Consider the following 18,604-nt stretch of genomic DNA (forward strand, 5'->3'; position numbering starts at 1 on the left):
GCGAAGGCAACTTTCATCGGCTTCAGAGCGAAGGCGCCTCTTAGGGGGAAAAAATTGCGAAGAGTAAAGTGACTAAAAAACAACACAAAAACCAAACGCAAGGACGCAGAGAAGAGAGCGACAGTGACATACTGACACGCTCCAGGGCATGTAAAAGAGGTAGACATGAAAGCACAGGGACATTTTTATTTTTTTTTTTGCGTGCCCCACCTTTCTGCTGTGCGAGTTGAGGCTCGTTTTCTTCGCATTTCACTCTCGTTTCACATTTGAGTCGGTATGCACACTACCTTCGCCGCCACCTTCTCGGCAGGCAACACTGTGTTCACTTCACAGAGTGCTATCGAACGTATGTAAAGGCTTGCTGCGTGCTGTCAACGCGCCCGACTATGGTATGGTGATCACGATGTTGACGCCCCTGTAATGGCTCACCATGCATACGGCATTATTGTTATTATTATTTATTAATGTTGTTGTTGAATGTGTTTAAGCTAGCCGTAATTTATGCGTGAGGCCAATCAGAAAACGTAGTACTACTAATGGATTAATCTACGCATGTCCTTTTGTATTTTGGGGCCTAATTATTAGTTTTGCAATGAAAGTATGCGTGCCCATCCGGGACTGTTAATGAAACCAAACGGTTGGCAAGTTAACCAACATTACTATTCTAACATGCCTGCATAAATATATACGTATAAAAAATAAGGGTATTGCTTTATTTTATGAAAGTTTAGTAGCGGGTCATCAAACTTGACGTGTCTACAACATTACATAAATATACTCAAGTATTGGTCTAATTTAAACATAAACTACTTTTTCTTTATTTAAACAATTATACGCAAAAGCACCACAATTTTCGAGGCTATCTAAATTTTTTTTTGTAATGTAACGTCCATTATCCTAAATCTGCAGATTATTTTACAAAACCACCCAATTCTTCGCCAACCCCCACAGTGGGTATGCACCAGGGGCAGTAGGTGAACAAAAACAATGCCCGAGCACGCACAACGAGAAAATACTGGAAAACGGGAAAGCACCACAATTTCCAAGGTCATCGCTAATCGTTATATTAATCTCCATTATTCTAAATCTGAACAATAATTTTCAGTACTGGGGGGAACAGCGCAAAAAATGGAACGGAGAAAGACTGAACACACGACGCAAGCGCTGTACCAACTAGCCCTTCAACAAACCCTTCTGCAATAATGTTTTTTAAAACCACTCATATCTTGTCCAATCACCCATAGTGGGTATGCGCCACGGCCAAAAGGTGAGCAAGAACAAGAAAGGCAGTGGGGGCTGCGTGAATACCCCGGAGTAGAGTGTACTAGAATAAGTTCTAGCACACTCTACCCGAAGTGATGGAAGACCACCCACGACGTGCCCGCAGATCTATACGAAATGTTCGATCGCATAGTTTCTGCGCCAATTTCTGCCCCTGGAGTTCGCACAACCGTGTCGTGACTGTTACTGTCCAAGACTTAACTCGAACTTCCGTGCTACATGATTCTACAAACAACCCAGGTTGATGCTAACATCTGCAGCCTCGAGTGAGAGAATGCGGAGTCACAGGAATTGCTGTTACCCATTTCTGAACAACAAATATTTGCGCGTTTTAACGCCTTCCAATACTGACGCCTTTTTTTTTTTTTTTCGCGTGTCAGAACCACGTCATGACCATACGACACATCGTATAGTGGGGGAACTTCGCTATGATTTCGACCACCTGCGGCTCTTCAGCGCAACTAATAATAATAATAATTTTATTTCTGCCAAAGAAAATACATTGACAGGGGAGCTGCAGAAAAACCTGTAGTAGACAGCTTGACCGAGCCACAGCCGCTAAATACAAGGCAACAGCGAAGGCACTTGAAAACTGAGTTCAGAGCGTACATAGAACTTCATGTTACACATCAAAACGCACACGAAGTGAACAGAGTGTGGTCTACACTTTCTACACACAGCATCAATTCATCAACTGCTTCCTCAATTAATAAGAATTATAATAATTCTAATAACAAAAATAACACATTTCGAAGACCACCACGTATCAAGTAAATTTAAGCATACAACCAGCCGACGTAATGTAACGGTTATGGTGCTCAGCTGTAGGTCGCAGGTCAGATCCTGGCCTCCGTGGGCACATTTCAACAGAGGCGACATGATCCGTGGACTGCGCGATTTTAAGGAGCATCATCAATCGGATGGTTGAAATTTCCGCAGCATTCCCTTACGGCCTGCCTCATTAATAACATCGTGGTTCTGGCATGTCTAACCCCCTATATATCACTATTAAATCTGAGCTTACGGGTGTTCCATGCTTTTCCCCATTTAGCAACCGGCATCGAACCCGAGACCTTTCGAGTCAGCAGCGCCAAGCACCGCAATCGTTACACCGCCGTGGCGGACGTTTAGCGCTTACGAATAAATTGAGGCTTGCAAAAACCCGCAGGTGACTTGCCGCAGTGTATATAATCTTGAGGGTGCCTCAATAGAGAAATCTTATAGCCTCTGACTCTGCTGACTAGCCAGTACATTTTTCGTAATATACCCATAACGGTGTCGCAATTTCGCCTTCCAGTTCGTCTCTCCAGACGCTGCACTTCTCCTCGTCGGTAAGCGACACCGCCTCGAACCGCTATATACGAACGGGAACGTTAACGGTTTTTTTGTGTGTGTGTGCTTTCATTCTTTCAAATCCGCATGCAGGCAGGCGGCATGCCATCCATCGAACATTTCACGCCGCTGAGCAGGTCTCCTTTCGCCCTCTCCTAACCGCTTCTCAACGAGTCGTCCTCCGGCCGCAATACGCGAGGTCGAGCACGGCGAAAAAGGCGCGCGTCAAAGAGTGGGAGCGAAACGACCAAGTGAAAACGGACAACAAAGGCACGAGCGATCGAGTTGTATGGTCACATGATTAGACTAACAGCTACGATGTCACGCACACTGCCTGGGCTTACAGGCCACGAAGAGGAAACGGAGAGATAAATCGGTAGCACACTATACACGGCGCGTGTAAAGCCACCGCGAGGCGACGAATGTTCGGGTATACATTGGGGCGCGCGCCGACGATCGCCGCCAGGCTATAGACTGGGTGTCGGCAGCTACACTCGCAAGCAGCAAAAGTTCACAGGAAGTGAAATGTTCTGACAAAAATGCGTATGTTTACGTTGTCTGGTGGTCCAAATTTCCGGAGCCCTCCACTAAGGCGTCTCTCATAATCATATGGTGGTTTTGGGACGTTAAACCCCCACATATCAAATGAATCACGTTGTCTGGAACACAAAGTGCATAAAAATACTCCATCCAGCCTGAAGTTGGCATTGCAACTTATACAGTCACAGCTAGATGCAAGAATGTTCCTCATTCCGGCTGAGTTCATGATCCTCAAATGTTTACTCTGACTTGAGTAAACAGAAGTAAAGCAAGATTCCGTTGAATTTTCGCCACCAAGTGAGCAGAGGTCGCCCACTCCACTGATATAGTCACATAGTTCCGTGTAAACGTTCGATAGGAGTCAGCGGTAGTTGCACCCCGTTATGTCGCGATGGATGAGGTTGGGGAGTCCTGAAATAATGATTCATTCGTCGCGACAAGTCAGCGAGCAACAACCGCGGAACCCTACCAGACGTTTACACAAACTTGTGTGGCTAGCAGCATGGTTTCCTAAAATTAACTAGAGGGGACTGTGGCGCTGCGATCGTTCAGCGACCATGGGAATGATGGGTACTATACAAATTTGCCTCGTCTTCTTACTTGCGGGCAGGGAATTGTACTTGCGGCTTCGTTTATTGCTGGTTTCATTTTTGTTTCAAAAAAAAAATAACGAACCCTTTTGAACTTCGCGACCCTATTTGAAATGGTAAGCCAAAAAAGAATAAGGTGGTGAAGCGCAACAGCTGAACATTTCCCGATTTTTGTTTCGTGACAAAGCTGCTGCATGCTACACGAACACACAGAGCCAGCAGTACGAAGATTAGACAAATCCGTGTACTTCACATCATTCGCATGTTCGCTGAAGCGCCGTTCGTTGCAGCTCCCATAGACACTAACGGCTGAGCTAGGAAACTCTAGCAGTGAACTAGGCGACCTCAGCTTATCTGGTGTCGGGGCATACTGAGGATGCCACCAGCATGGGTGGCGATAAGTCTGTAATTTTTGTTCTTCTTGAGTTATGTCGCAGTAAATATTTTAGAATCAATCGCTCCTAGATTAGAAGAATTACGCACTTAAAGAGCAGAAAAATTGATTGAATAAAGGAGAGCTGACCTAGTTCGTACGTATTCTTCATGAAAGGATACGGCGTGCAAATATTTCCTTCTCGTGTGTGTTTGTACACTGTATATTTATATTGATTGATTGATTCAATACATTCATTCATCGAGTCAATTATTCATTCATCTCTATTTCCTACAACAACGTATCGGATACACGGGTAAAAACCAAATGCGTTCTGTCTGAGAGTACCCCTGCACCAGAATGCGCAGGCAAAGATCACTGTACCAACACAAACACAGAAAGCAGTCTTATACAAAGTGAAGAACGTGCACAGTTTTACAATCACAAAGAAAGAGTCCTAAAATTACAATTACCGAAACCTCAGGAACATATAATTTCCCGAAGAAAGCCAATTAACGAAAGCATGGGCTACGAGAAAAAGGCAGATGAAAACACCGCTGTAGCATCATCATAATAATCATAATCATCATCATTCTGAAGCACCACGAACCAACTTGCCCAGACATCAACCCTTGAGCGTATCAATTCACCATACACAACCTATTAATCATGAGGACTGAAAAGGTGGCAAGCTTTAACGTTCTTTTTGATAGATTTGAGGGACGTACGTTTCTGAATAATTCCTACGTCTTGCGTATATCTGTTGAACAGACTGAAAATTAAGTTTGCAATCGGGTTTCATTGTTCGTCACGCATTAGTGAAATTATGTGATGGTTGCGCCTTAAGCATCAGCAAGTCACGGGATCGAATCCATGCAGCGGAGGTCGCATTTAATTGGAAGCGAAAATGTTTGAGGCTCGTGTACTTAAAACCTCGGGAGGTCGAAATTTTCGAAGCTCTCTCCTACGGCATCTCCCGTAGTCATGTCGTGGTTTCAGAACGTTAAACTCTAACAATTATGTATTAGTAATTAGTGAGGCCGAAATACGGGTTGTTTCTTACGGAAGAGGCGCGGCTACTACATGCACGCTGACGCGACATCAAACTAAACCCAATCACCTCTCTGTAACCATTTAATGGTTATTAAATGTTTCACCACCAAACAAAACTCATTCGCGACTATCGAGCGCGTAAGAGTCGGCAAGTGTAACCCAAAATGAAATTTCCGCTCGTTCGGCTTATCACTGCGCCATTCAATATGCTTCCCGAAACGCACTACACTTGAACGTCAAGCATACTTCGTGGTGTTCGCTGCACCGTTTAACATGCACACAGCGCAGGCGCGCAGATAAGCGGCGAAGCTGCAATCCAACCCTCATCCCAAGCTTGACGCCTGGCGTGCAAAGGGGTGTAGTACACATCAGTTCCGTTACGAAAGCACTCGATCGCGAACATTGTTTCGGCGTTACAAAAACCAAAAAATAAACTACAGCTCCATTCGTGTTTCACGTGTCACCTTGCGGTGATTAGGAGTGGCGTTGTACGACCACACGACAAAGCCCGACGACAGTGACAATGCAGACAATGAAGGTGACCGCGTGGACGAAATTATAGAACTGAAAAAAAAAACGCAATCTCGACCCACTAACCCCCGTATCCAGAAACGCTTCTCGACTCGAATTCCATCCTTCACTTGACTGATTTGAGCACTGCGCCGCTGCTCGACAGAAATTGACGCTGCGCTTCTCAAGAATCGCTGCAGAACATTGCCGATATGCAGTGACTTGGTCTGCCAAGAGACGGCGCTCCTATCAAATTTTTCAAGTCGAGGAGAGCCCTTGAGTGGAGGAGCGTTTGTGAATACGGGGGTAAATCGTTTCTCTATAGACGCGGACGACAAGTCTATATAGCGACCGCCTTGCCTCGAAGCAACATTTTTCATTCGGAGCAACAACACGAGAGGCCTTGGAGCTGAAGCGACGCGCGCGCACTTTTGAAAACTTGCGGGGAAAAAAATTGAGCAACGTATACGAAGGTATAGGGCGCGTGCACGCGATAATGATAACGGCTCTTCGGAATTAAGTCCTGCTCAGACGTCCTTCTATGAAGCGTGACAAAGAAGCCAATCTGTGCCAGTGTATAGCGCTTACGCCGTTCGTGCGCGTGAACGGAATTCGGCGTCGTATAGCGTCGTGAATTTTGTCCTAGGAACGCACTCCCCGCACTAAAAAGCTTGAACGCGTGCACGCACCACCTAAAGTGAGAGAATAAAATACGCGCGTATTATCGCAGCTTCAATTGAAACAAGAATCGCAACTTTGAAAATGATTAACGGGGTTTACCGTCCTAACTAAACCACCACATGATTACGCGAGACACCGTAGTGAAGGGCTCCGGAAATTTCGACCACCTGGGGGTTCTTCAACGTGCACCTAAATCTAAGCACAGGGGGCCTACAGCATTTTCACCTCCGGGATTGCAAATCCGGGATTCCATCCCGCGACCTGGGTCAACAGCCGAGTACCTTAGCCCTAAAGCAACGCGGCGGGTCATTTTCTCAACTGAGTAACACATTGATATATCAGACTGACGTATATCTCTGCGAATATTTATAACGTCAGGCGATTTATTCAATTAAAATTACGTTCAGGTGACAAGCTTGTAACATCAATCAGCTAAAAAAGTTAAACAAATATATTCAGTAAAATTTGGCTTGATTTTATTTTTTGGTTGTTTATTGATTGAAGGCGCATAATGTGTACGGTTACGTTCGATGACATTGCCATCTGAAGGTAATTGTGTACGTCTCAGTCACATTTAATTATAAGTTAGGTATCGTTGGCGGTCGAAGTTCCAAAGCCACAATATGGTGATCGATGACGCCGTAAAGTGGAGGGCTGCGGAAATATCGAACGTCTATAGGGGTTCTCTGATAGGAAACTAAGTCAAGCCTGAGCGCACGAGGCTCTAGCGCTTCACCTCCATCGGTATTAAGCTGCCGCATCTGGGATTCGACCCCGCGACCCGTGACAATCGAACATCAGCGCTGTCGGTATATAGCGTCCGCGCGCCCTGTGTGTGCTTCGACACCAGTGGCCAGCGCTCAACCGTTCGGACTCGAGCTGCGCCGAACGTGCCCAAAAGGCCACCTTCCTCTCCGTCTGCGCGAGACGCGGAAGGGATACCATCGCAGTCGATAGATGAGAGAGAGAGAGAGAGAGAGAGAGAGAGAGTGAGAATTTATTAGAAGGCAGAGAGGTCGGCCTGAGCTAGTTCGCTCTAGCCTGCTACTCTACACAGGGGATAAAGGAAAGGGGAAGGAAAGAGGGATGAAGGGTGATGATGGAAACAAGAAGAGGTGGTGCGTATATGTACAGTAGCCACTTAGCATAGTACCCTACAGTCTAGTTTCTAGTCCAGTGCTTTTTATAAAGTCTAGAACCGCCTTTGTAGGAGTTTTTGACACTGTTTGGTCGTTCATTGCTGACAATATCTGGCTTTCACTTAATGGTGTTCGTCCAATGCTTGCCAACGTTGCAGTTAGCATTTTTCTTTGCGCCACGTATAATGCACAGTCACAAAATATGTGAGCTATCGTTTCGCGCACTTGGCAGCGTTCACAATTCGGGCTGTCCGTACGGCCGATTAGGTGGGTGTAGTGGCGAGTGAAGGCGACGCCCAGGCGAATTCGGTGCAGTATATTAGCATGTCTTCGGCTGATTTTATCTGGAAGACGAAAAGTCATACCGGGGTCTGTTTCCCGCAGGCGCTTGTTCCGGTGATCTGGTAGCGACCAGTAAGTGGCAGCGCATTCGCGCATGAGTGATCTCAACAATGTTTTGACGTCACTTCGCGAGTAGGGTACTTTGACGTACATAGGAGCGTTGTATACTGCCGCTCTTGCTTCGCTATCGGCTGTTTCGTTGCCAACCAGGCCGCAGTGTCCAGCAATCCATCGGAGTGTAATCAAGCGACCGCTCCTGTGTGTTAGGTCAAATGCTTGGACGATTCCTAACGCTAACTCGTAAAATTGGCCTCTTATCCCGATCGGGTCTCGATTGCGATCCAAGACACCCCAGCGAAAATCGCATACTGCACTTAATTTCCCACCGAAGTAACGATCAACGCGTACCACTGGGGCGAAATTCGCGGCTCTCATCCACAACCGACGCCTCCGCAACGAATGCCATCCTCTCTGCGCCTAACACACGCGAGGTCAACGCCACGGATGCCACGGCGGCGTCGAGATGAAACAAGCCGGTCCTCGGAGATTTTTATAGCACACGCGAGCGGGGCAATATGTAGCCGGGGACACTCTACGACAACACGCGAGACCACCACCAGCAACGGCGGCGATCTGTTATGCAAATCGCGCGCTCGGGCGCCCACCGCAACAGGTCTGCAGCCGATACGGAATCCACGACGCCCGTCAAGCTGTTGCGAAGGAGGGGGAGAGGGAAGGTGGCTGAGGGAAACGCGGCACGTTCCGGTTGTACCGCTTTCTGCGAGATCGGATCGGCCGCGTGCCGGCTTTCTCGCGGCGCGCTGTGTATGGGCCCCGATTCATTTCGCTCTTACTTGGTGTGACGTTATGCCATACGGACCCGGTGTATCGGAATGCTGTTCACACACACGCGCTTCCTACAGGAGCGCCTCCCGCGGCGCGGACGCTTGGAGAGGAGCGGCGGAAAGTAAGGTAGTCGGCAGGTGCGTGCCTTACCGAATCACTTTAAAGGCCACACTTGCGATAGCGCATTAGAAACCCCATTTTTGGACTTCCAGAATTTTAAAGACGATAGTCTTAAAGACAATATTCTTTCTTGGGGACCTTCGACGCAAAAATTTTGGTCTGTCTGTCTGTACATTTGTCTGACCCCATCCGCAGCACCCACCTATGCTGCTCAAGATTCAGCGTTCATACTTGCGCGATTGTCGGTTAAAAAGCAATTTTTGCGCGTGTCTGGGGCACCATAACAACACGTATATATTCTGCATGTGCGCCTTTTACTAGAAAAGGCGTACATAAGTAACTTTAAGGACCGTAGCGCTTATCACGCTGCGCTGACCATCCAACGCTTGCACGGAAAGGCGATTGCTTCCAACGCTTTGCTAAAACGAGACGGTGGTGCCACCTACCCGTCGCCTTGTGTTCTACACAATATCACCTCTGAGGCGGGCGCGCACACCCGTCTCAGAGCCACGTGCTTTGTTTTTGAAAAACTGTCAGATGGCGCTCATGTCTCACGTGTGACGTGACTTGATGCGCTCGTTTGCCTCCGCTACACGCTCGAGACACTTTAACGCAGCGCCTCCAGAATACCATTCACCGATTTTCTTGAACAGAACATCCAATGAATGTTTTGTTGATTCTCTCCACACGCAAGACTATCGTCTTTCGACGACATTTGCAGATTAAATGCAGATACGGGGCCAAGGGGCCAATTTTTTTTAATCAATGTGCAGCATTCCTTTACTGGATTCCCGGGAATTATATAGTCGGGTAGGTATGCTCGCGTTTCGTTTTTGCAGCAAAAGCTGTTATGAGACCACTTTTCGGGTCGCGCGCAGTTGCATGTTGTCCGCTGCCGCCGCCGCCGGTGTCCGTAACCACATCGCGCGAAATTGCACCAAGAACCTTGCACCAATGACACAGCGGGGCTTGAACACGGTTCCACTGGGTTCCAGCTAATATTCTACGACTGATGCTTGTAACTTGTTGTCGAACTTGCCTTAAGCAGGCATGACCTAGCACCAATAGCACAGTGGGGCTCTAACCCTGGTCCGCCGGGTGCAAGCCCAGTATTCTACCACTGAGCTACACCGGTGCACGTGACTTGTTGTCAAACTTGCCTTAGGCAGGCTTGATGTCGGGAAAGCAATCGCGTTAATACGACTTATAAAGCATTTTACAAGAGGGAAAGCACAACCATGTCGCCGCACAACTGTGGCGCAAACCCACTTCAACCATAATTCCTAATCGCCGTCATCCAATGCATGGACAATTGGCACAAAATTCCTTGCAAGTGTTTAGCGGATACCAGAAGAATGACGAAAAATAGCATAGCGAATACTGGCCTACTACCCAAAAGTTTATTATTAAATCCCTAGGGGGTACCAAGCTAGTGTGCTTGCATTGGTTACCCAATGAGTGTTTTGAAAAGGCTCTGAAAGGCCACCCTTCTAGCTTTCGCTGTGACTGTGCTGCACCTACCGCGCAGGCCTGGCGTTTTTTCCACATGTAATTTGTATCGGTTTACATGTGTTGAAACACATTACAGCAACTGACCATTTCACCACAAATGTGTATTTACAGTTCCATCCTCCACAACTGCGGCCCCGCCGCGGTGGTCTAGTGGCTAAGGTACTCGGCTGCTGACCCGCAGGGCGCGAGTTCGAATCCCGGCTGCGGCGGCTGCATTTCCGATGGAGGCGGAAATGTTGTAGGCCCATGTGCTCAGATTTGGGTGCACGTTAAAGAACCCCAGGTGGTCTAAATTTCCGGAGCCCTCCCCAACGGCGTCTCTCATAATCATATAGTTGTTTTGGGACGTTAAACCCCACATATCAATCAATCAATCAATCCACAACAGCAACCGAACAAAACCGCCGCTATCGCTTTAATAATGACTGTGCACGTGAAACGGGTTGCAGAGAATATCGAACGCGTAACGAATGCCCGCCGATTCCGAAGGCAGAAACTTCATTTCGTGAAATGAACTGACATAAAAAAAATATTCGTATCGTAAAATAGGAATTTCAAGCAACGTTCTTGGTTCATTGTTCATTAAATGAGGCTTTTATCGAGCAAAAGCATATAAAGCTACACAGCGCCAGGTTGCACAATTAAGATTAAAGTTACAATTCAAGTTACAAAGTTTTTAAAAACTGAAACCGCTATACAATGTAATAATTGGGTCCTATACTAGGATTAGGCTATATAAAGAGTGGGAGGGCGCGTCAATGTATGACTGCCAACGGTTCCTGGCTTTCTCGAAATGTATTATAAGTCGTTCGTGAAATACGTAGTTAAGACGTGTGCCTCCTTACACGACACTAGTTCACGGTGCCGTACTAAATGTTGCCCCCTTATTTGCATCAGTCAGCTCATCAAAACCTCAAATGTGCGATTAAAGATCCTCTCCGCCACTTGACGCAACGCGGAGTGCCAACGCACCGAGTCCTTTCACCGCCATTCAAGTGGAAGGAGAAGAATCGTGCCAGTTCCGGTGAGCGTTTCTTTTTCTACCTTTGTTTCGCCTCAAATGCGCACGCACGGCGACCAAATTGAGACATCCATCGAACGAAAGACCATTCACACGAGTCTGAATGGGGTGCGCGTCATTGCAAAAGCCAAAAATTCGCTATATCCGCACGTGTGCGTTAGCTATATACAAGAGGCTTCGCACCGCAGAGATGTTTCGCCAATACAGTAAAAGACGTCGGAAAGTGTTTAACAACAACAACAACAACAACAACAACAACAACAACAACAACAACAACAACAACAACAACAAAAAATCTCGCGAGCTGTGCACGTTCTTCTCGCCGAACAATACGGACTGCGAAAGCTCACGAGATTTCTGTTTATTCATGCATGTTGGTTTATTCATTTTATTCTTTCACACCACCAAACCCTCTCCACTCACTCGAAAACTGAGCGATTTCGTTAGCGAGGAAGAAACACGAGAGTACGGAACCGGACCACCAAGGCGTGTGCAGGGGGGCAATCAGTGCGCCAGCATCGATTTGAAAGCGAGACCCTTCGAAAACTGCGGGGTCGGTTTCGTCGAATATACTTTCGGTTACGCAAGTCGCCGCATGCAGTTGCGCGCTGATGCACGGCATCCTTGGGATGCTCGTCTCTGGTAAGGAAAACCGATTCGAGCGAGCAAACGAAACGGTGTGCCCAATATGTTACAAGAGTGAGACTATGGCTGCGAAGGCGAGCGACCCCGTGGAGCGTTCCCACGAACGTTAAATGCGCATAGGCTGCGTATCACAACGCCATATGTGTTGACCTCATTAGTAACGACCTGACGACAGCTAGTCACTTTACAATTCGGCGGAGAACGAAACAGCGCGACGAGGACAAGTACCACAGGACAAGCGTTCGTCCCGTAATATTCGTTCCTTTAGTTTTTATGTTCTTTCTCGTCGCGCTGTTTTAATTCTCCGCTCCAGTGTTTACCGACAAATCACCAATTGAGCGCAATCGCTCCGTTGTAAACAAAACAACAGTAAACAAATAGATAAAACTCAAGCATGGCAATTGAGTTATTGAAGAAAGACGATGTTGCTGTTGGGAGAGTGTGTTCAACCAGGTGGGAGGCGCCGGTTCAACTCAACCGTTCATGGTCACGTGACACGAGCACGAACGTCACACATGACGTCATACAAACGATGACGAAAGTTATAGCGCGAGAACAAAACGACGACACGGAGACAAGAGGGAGGCGAATGACTCTTGTCTCTGTGTCATCGTTTTCTTCTCGCGCTATAACTATCGTGGTGCCATACCAACTATAGCCCAAGCTGCCACACTTCTAAGACATGCCAACACCGTGAACATTGAATGAAAGCCGTGGTATTGCGTGGCGTTCAATAAGGACCGCTATTTTGCCACTGTTAGTGGTTCGTCCGTGTCAATGGGAGAACCACGTTTTCGTTTCATTTCACTTTTCTGGCGTGAGCAAGCGTAAGCACGCTCGTTGAGCTTGCGCAGTCCCGCATGGCCCATCGAGGATCACGCTGCGCATGCCCGAGGAGCAGTGACGTCACACTGCGCACAGCTGACGCGCCGATGAAGGCCTGCAAGATCCTGGAGTGACGTGTCAATCGTGGACTGCCGCATGACTATATAGCGTCAGCTCGCTCGCTGTTCATCGATTTCATTCGTCGATTCTAAAGACTGTTTCTTCAGTGCTCGACCACCAAGAAGGGGGGCAGGAGGCTGGCGCAACGGGGAAACTCAGCACCTCCCGTAATGAAAATCAACCCTGCGCACGCCTTTGACGACACATACATCCAATCTCCGAAACACTAATGCTCATTTTTGTATAGTCAAGAGTCCGACGGAATCCCGTCTGGTCGGGGACAAAAATGAGTGCAAAATAACAGAAACGCCGACCAAGGTGAAGTACACAAAACTTAAAAAGACGTTTCGGCTACCCACACGGGAGCCTTGTTCACAGTGAACAAGGCTCCCGTGTGGGAAGCCGATACGTCTTTTCTAAGTTTTGTGTATTTCACCTTGGTCGGCGTTTTTGCTACTTTGCACTCATTTTTGCATATAGGAAAAAGTCCGCTACACCATGCCTGAGACGGGTGTGCATTTAAACGCCCCGTTATGTGTCTTTAAATTACATAACCGCTAACAATGCAATCTAGGCCTTTCGAACCACTCTGCGAGCGTAACTGCGGCACGTAATCGAAACGCTGCTTTAGTAGGCCACAATGGAGCGCGCAATTATGGCACGCGAAGGCCGGGCAGAAGAAGCTGAGGTTAGCAACGAATGAATAATTCACTCCGCACAGAACGAGTTCCACAAGACGCGGCCGCATCCCAGGGACCTTTTTTTTTACGGAAGCGGCGTTTAAAATGCCGGTCGGCGCTACTTTTTGCGAAGACGTTCACGTTTACTGCTTACAGAGAAAAACAAGCTCATGCAAATACGAACACTATTGTTCTTCTTATCTCCGGGATGCGAATTTTCAATTAACTCAGTCTCGAAGCAGCTTTTTTACTTCGCACACGTGACATCGAGACAGTGCTGCATGCTGAGCGTGCGTGGCTGGCCCTTGCATGCGAGTCATCCGACTCAAGGCAGAAGCTGGACAATGGGATTCATTCAGAAGGTACAATACGCCACGAACATAACTAAAAGAAACAAGAGCTAACCGCGTCCCTAATTACAAGCGCTTTCTGTGTGCCTTCTCGACCATCTGTAACAGTCTCCGCAGAGCATAACATCTCTGCGTTGGCTCTGCTGAATTCTCAAGTACCACGTTTCTCAGTGCAGCTTGTTCCGCAACGCTCTACCTGAGTCACACAAAGAGAGAGAGAGAGAGGTGAATTGAGACAAAAGGCCAGGAAAGTGCAGTCAGTTAAACAAAAAATAAAAACGAAAAAAAAAAGACACAGTACTTAGAGGAGGTGGAGAAAGCAGCCTTTTTTTTTAAGCAACACGCATCCGGACGACGTTTCGTTGCGGTAACTCGGGAATTCCTACGTAGACACGAGAAAAGGCCTAGCACTAAACGAGGTGGGAGAGAGAAGCAAGAAGAAGAGTTCGCAAAGAAGTGTTTCCCTGAGCTGCAGTAGCTCGCGTGCTCACAGCAGTCTAACACAGCACATGCGCACGGCGGAGGAATGCGAGAAGACGGTTGCTACTGATTCTCCTCTTCCCAGAGTCACGCAGTTATGTCGCTCCTCCATCCTTCCGGCAAAGGAAAATAATTGTTTCAAACAAAGCCGCAGTCGCTGCGCCCATCTAGGCCCGCGAAAAGCCACTGCGCCTTCTCTTAAATGAATCCAACGGATAGCTAAACCAAGGAAGAAAAAAAAAGTAGGGGGGGGGGGCATATGGTGTTTTTAACTTTATAGTGTGGTTATTATAACATAAATACAAGTCAACTGAAGTAGACTAAAAAGCGCCCTTCCGTCAGTGGGAACCAAACCCACAAACGTCTAAGGTTTCCAGTTTCAACAGCATTCATCTATCTCCTGTGTGAACAGCCGTACGATCTTCGTCGATTCAACGATGACATTGGAACACCACACTTCCCTGCCACCACCACCACCCCTTTCCCTTAATCACACACTCTGGATTCTCGCGTCGTTGTGCGCAAACTGGCCTCCCGCAACCAACGATTTTTCCGTTTATAGTAACTATACAGCATTACCACATAGGTTAACTTGAGACGTAAGGGAGCCGACACGTCAAGAGGAAATAGTCTTATAACAATAGAAAGGAAAGTTTGGCGAGTTTGTTATTACTTATTTAGAGCGAAATTGCTTGAGGCCTGCATACTATGCAATTTTCAGTGATACCACATGGTCAAAATTTCCGGAGTGCTACAGTATACGACGTGTCTGTCATATCGCGGTTTTGACAGGTACAGACCCTATTCTTCTTCTTATTGTTGTTGTTATTGTTTGTTATTTTTGTTATTATGAGGAGGACGAAGAAGGGCCACTGAAATCCTTGTAGACTCTAAGAGAAAGTGGGCATGGGGTGGGTCACGTCACGGTGCGGCGAGATAACCGATGGCCTGTAAAAACGATGGAATTGTTACCAAGGGATGGGAAGCGCAGTCAAGTCCGCGTCTGAGTCCGGCAGCTTGATGAAATCTAAAAGTTCACAGGCATCAAATGGATTCAGCTTGCGTAATACAGGGTAAATCGCGAATCCCCGGTACCAATATCCGTCCAGCAGTCGACACTGAACAGCCTAATGATGATGATGATGAATCAAGCTCGCGCTAACAAGTGGACTGCGGCGCTGTCAGCAAAACAATCGAAGCGCTCCCTTACCTTGCATCCCCAACTCTAATCACTTTCGTTATCCCAGATAACCAAAAAAAAAAACAAAAAAAAACCAACCAGCACTACTCGCAAACACCGACGAAACAGCGAAAGTAGTGCCGTTCCCTTCGACAGGTTAAGGCGTTTTTGGGAAGTCTCTCAGATACGTTGTACCACTGCTCTTTATTGAACAGCACTTGTTAATCTTTGGGGTGATAGCATAGTTTTATTGCATCTTCACCGTACCACTTTCACACTCGGGTTTACAAAGAAGCGTTCGCTTAATTAGGACGCTCCGATACGACGTATCAACGCTCATCATTAAACACTCTTTGTTTAGGTGGTCACCACCTTTCAACCATACAGTATCACGTGACCGCGATGCGCATGACTACGGTAACGACGACGCCATTTGCTTGTTTAACTGTTGCCTCCTTCCTGTTCGGTGGAAGTTGTGTCTAGCGATTTCTACCCAAATTCTGTGGCACACGCGCGGTATGATGATGATAGGTTTCTGACAAGCCGCACAGATTTGTGTGGCATTTACTCGTCTGTTGGTAACTGATGCCTGCTTATATAGCCATTCATGACGTTCACAAACTTCGCGTATACATAAAAGGCTCGGCTGAAAACAGCATCGCTGTAAAAACTTCTGGCCAATCACGTGCCGGAAGTCCCAATTTGACTGAGATACGAAGTAGTGCGGTTTCCAGGTTATTAGGAAATTCTCCGATAGGGGTCCCCAGAGAATTTTGCGTATACACGCTTCGGGTCAAGCAGGAGGCGAAAAGTTTTTTTTTTTTTTAATAGGGTCTGTTGCCCTTTGCAGACTCACCCTATTCTAGGTTTCCCTATAGTCTTGGCCGAGAGCCGTCACACTTGCTTTATGCAAAGCCTTTGGGGCTCGCGCTGAATTCGAGAAATAGCGTCCCCTGCGCAAGACGCAAACCCCGTTTGGGTCTCGCACATGCGCAGTGGCCTCGACGCTATTTCTTTGGGGCCCCAAAACGAATACGGCCCCTATTCGAAAACTCCCTCACGTCTGTCCCCCAGGGTTCGTTACCATAACGCCAATCTAGAACATAGTATAAAACCGGGCAATTTGGTTGATTCTCGCAATAAAAACAGGGCAGTACGGACGGGCAAACAATGCGGAGAAATGGAAATGACATGGTGGCAGTAGCGTAGCCAGAGAGTGGCACACCGAACCATCGTTTTCGTCATGGCGTACAAGGCGTACAAACCACAAAATGACTCAACCTCATCTGCCTGCCCGGACGTCACTTTCTATCGAAGTACCCCCCCTCCCTCCCTCCCGAAAAAAAATTCTGTCAACGTCCCTGCAAGCGCGGACCTAAATTTAAGCACACCGGTGCTTCTGTGTTTCAAAAATAGGTACGGCACTAAAAGGACGCGAACCATGCGAAAACACAAACCGACATATTTTGTCACTGCCGGCCACAGTGGAGTAGCGGTCATAATGGTCAGCTGCTGACCAGAATGTCACAGGTTCGGTATCGGCCGCGGCGGTCGCATTTCAAAGGAGGCGAAAGAGGTAGAGGCCCATGCGCCCATTGCGCCATGTCAGTGCACGTCAAACAACACCAGATGGTCAACATTTTCCGAGCCATTCGCTACGGCATCTCTCACTTTCATATGGTGGTTTTGACCACGTAAAACCACCGACACACACTTTGTTGCCGTCATTTTGGCGCCACAGTTATTTTCGTCATGCATATGTGCCAGCTAGCTAAGCAACACACGATCAAATGTCACCTCGACCCCATCGCAAAGCGGCCGCCGCAACCCGGACTCGAACCAGCACACTCGTTCCAGCGCTACTCGTGAACCTTAGCTAAGACACCTCCGCGGGTCCGAGAACAGCTTCATTGCGAAGGAAGCAAACCAGCTGTGTAAAAACCAGTCATCCTTTTCCTTCAAGCGTTTGCCTCCGGGAAGCCAACGGATGTCGGTGACACTTTCTTTTTTCGTGTTGCCAGGATTGCGCTCACTTTCTCTTCTGACACGTTCACGTCCCGTCTTCTTACGTTTTCTGCATCCTCCCCTCGCGACGTGGCTTCTTCATCTTCTTCCTTGCCACACATCTCGACGCTCATAACGCGTCACGCCATCCTTTCCACCAACGTTTTCCTCTAACACTACCGCCATTTTCGTGATAGAAGTGTCGCAATAAAAATCAAGAAGGACGACAGAAAGGCGAACAAAACACGTTCACGTGCTGTGCTCCACAGTTGCGCTAGAAGGCACAGCTTTCTTTTATTTCCCGACAACCTCCTCGTCCCGAGCTTTATAGTCACCCGCTCTGTACCACAGGGAGTGTAGTCAGTCGGCTTCGGACTCGGGGTAAGCGTCAGCGAGTCGTCAGAAGCGGACTACGACGAAGCAACCGAGAGCCGACGCCGGGACGAGGATCTCCCGTATTCCAGGCTTACGGGGCACTCCGTGTACAAGATTTAACCAGGTGTGGAGAGACACGGAGAGAAGGCGAGACAACGTACGAACCAGTGCAGTGTGCAGACAACTAAGCGAGCGTGAAAGAAACGTCGTGCCGACAACGACCGAAGGAAATCGACAAGGCATCTTAGGGCCAACTGGAAAGTGTACGATCGACAAGGAAGCCGACGAGCAAGGACGTGTCAGATCGACAACTGTTTGTCGGCCCGATTGGGTACAGGACGCCGCAGCTATCGACCCACGGGTCGGCCGCCAGTTCTTCGGTCCTTGAGAAGGTAAAGAACTCCACTGGTCCTTCGGAAAAGTGAAGAGGAACCGCGTGACAAGTGTTACACGTCAAACTCGTGCACGTGTACAGATCAGCGTTGGTTTTAACCGAGTGTGTCACGTTCGAACCTTCTCTGTTGCAGCCGTACCACTGCGCCGATACTTGGAGAGAGGAGGACAAAGAGTCGAATTCGAGAAGAAGAAAGGAGACGCACGGACTT

General features: G+C 47.8%; 1 protein-coding gene across 1 annotated transcript in view; it reads right to left on the reverse strand.

Moving 5' to 3' along the window:
- The window catches only part of LOC119164854 (DNA (cytosine-5)-methyltransferase PliMCI-like), a 123,718-nt gene that overhangs the window by 25,651 nt on the left and 79,463 nt on the right, over positions 1-18,604 (reverse strand). The window lies entirely within an intron of this gene.

Source organism: Rhipicephalus microplus, chromosome 9 (genome assembly GCF_043290135.1).
Source record: "Rhipicephalus microplus isolate Deutch F79 chromosome 9, USDA_Rmic, whole genome shotgun sequence".
NCBI lineage: Eukaryota > Metazoa > Arthropoda > Arachnida > Ixodida > Ixodidae > Rhipicephalus > Rhipicephalus microplus.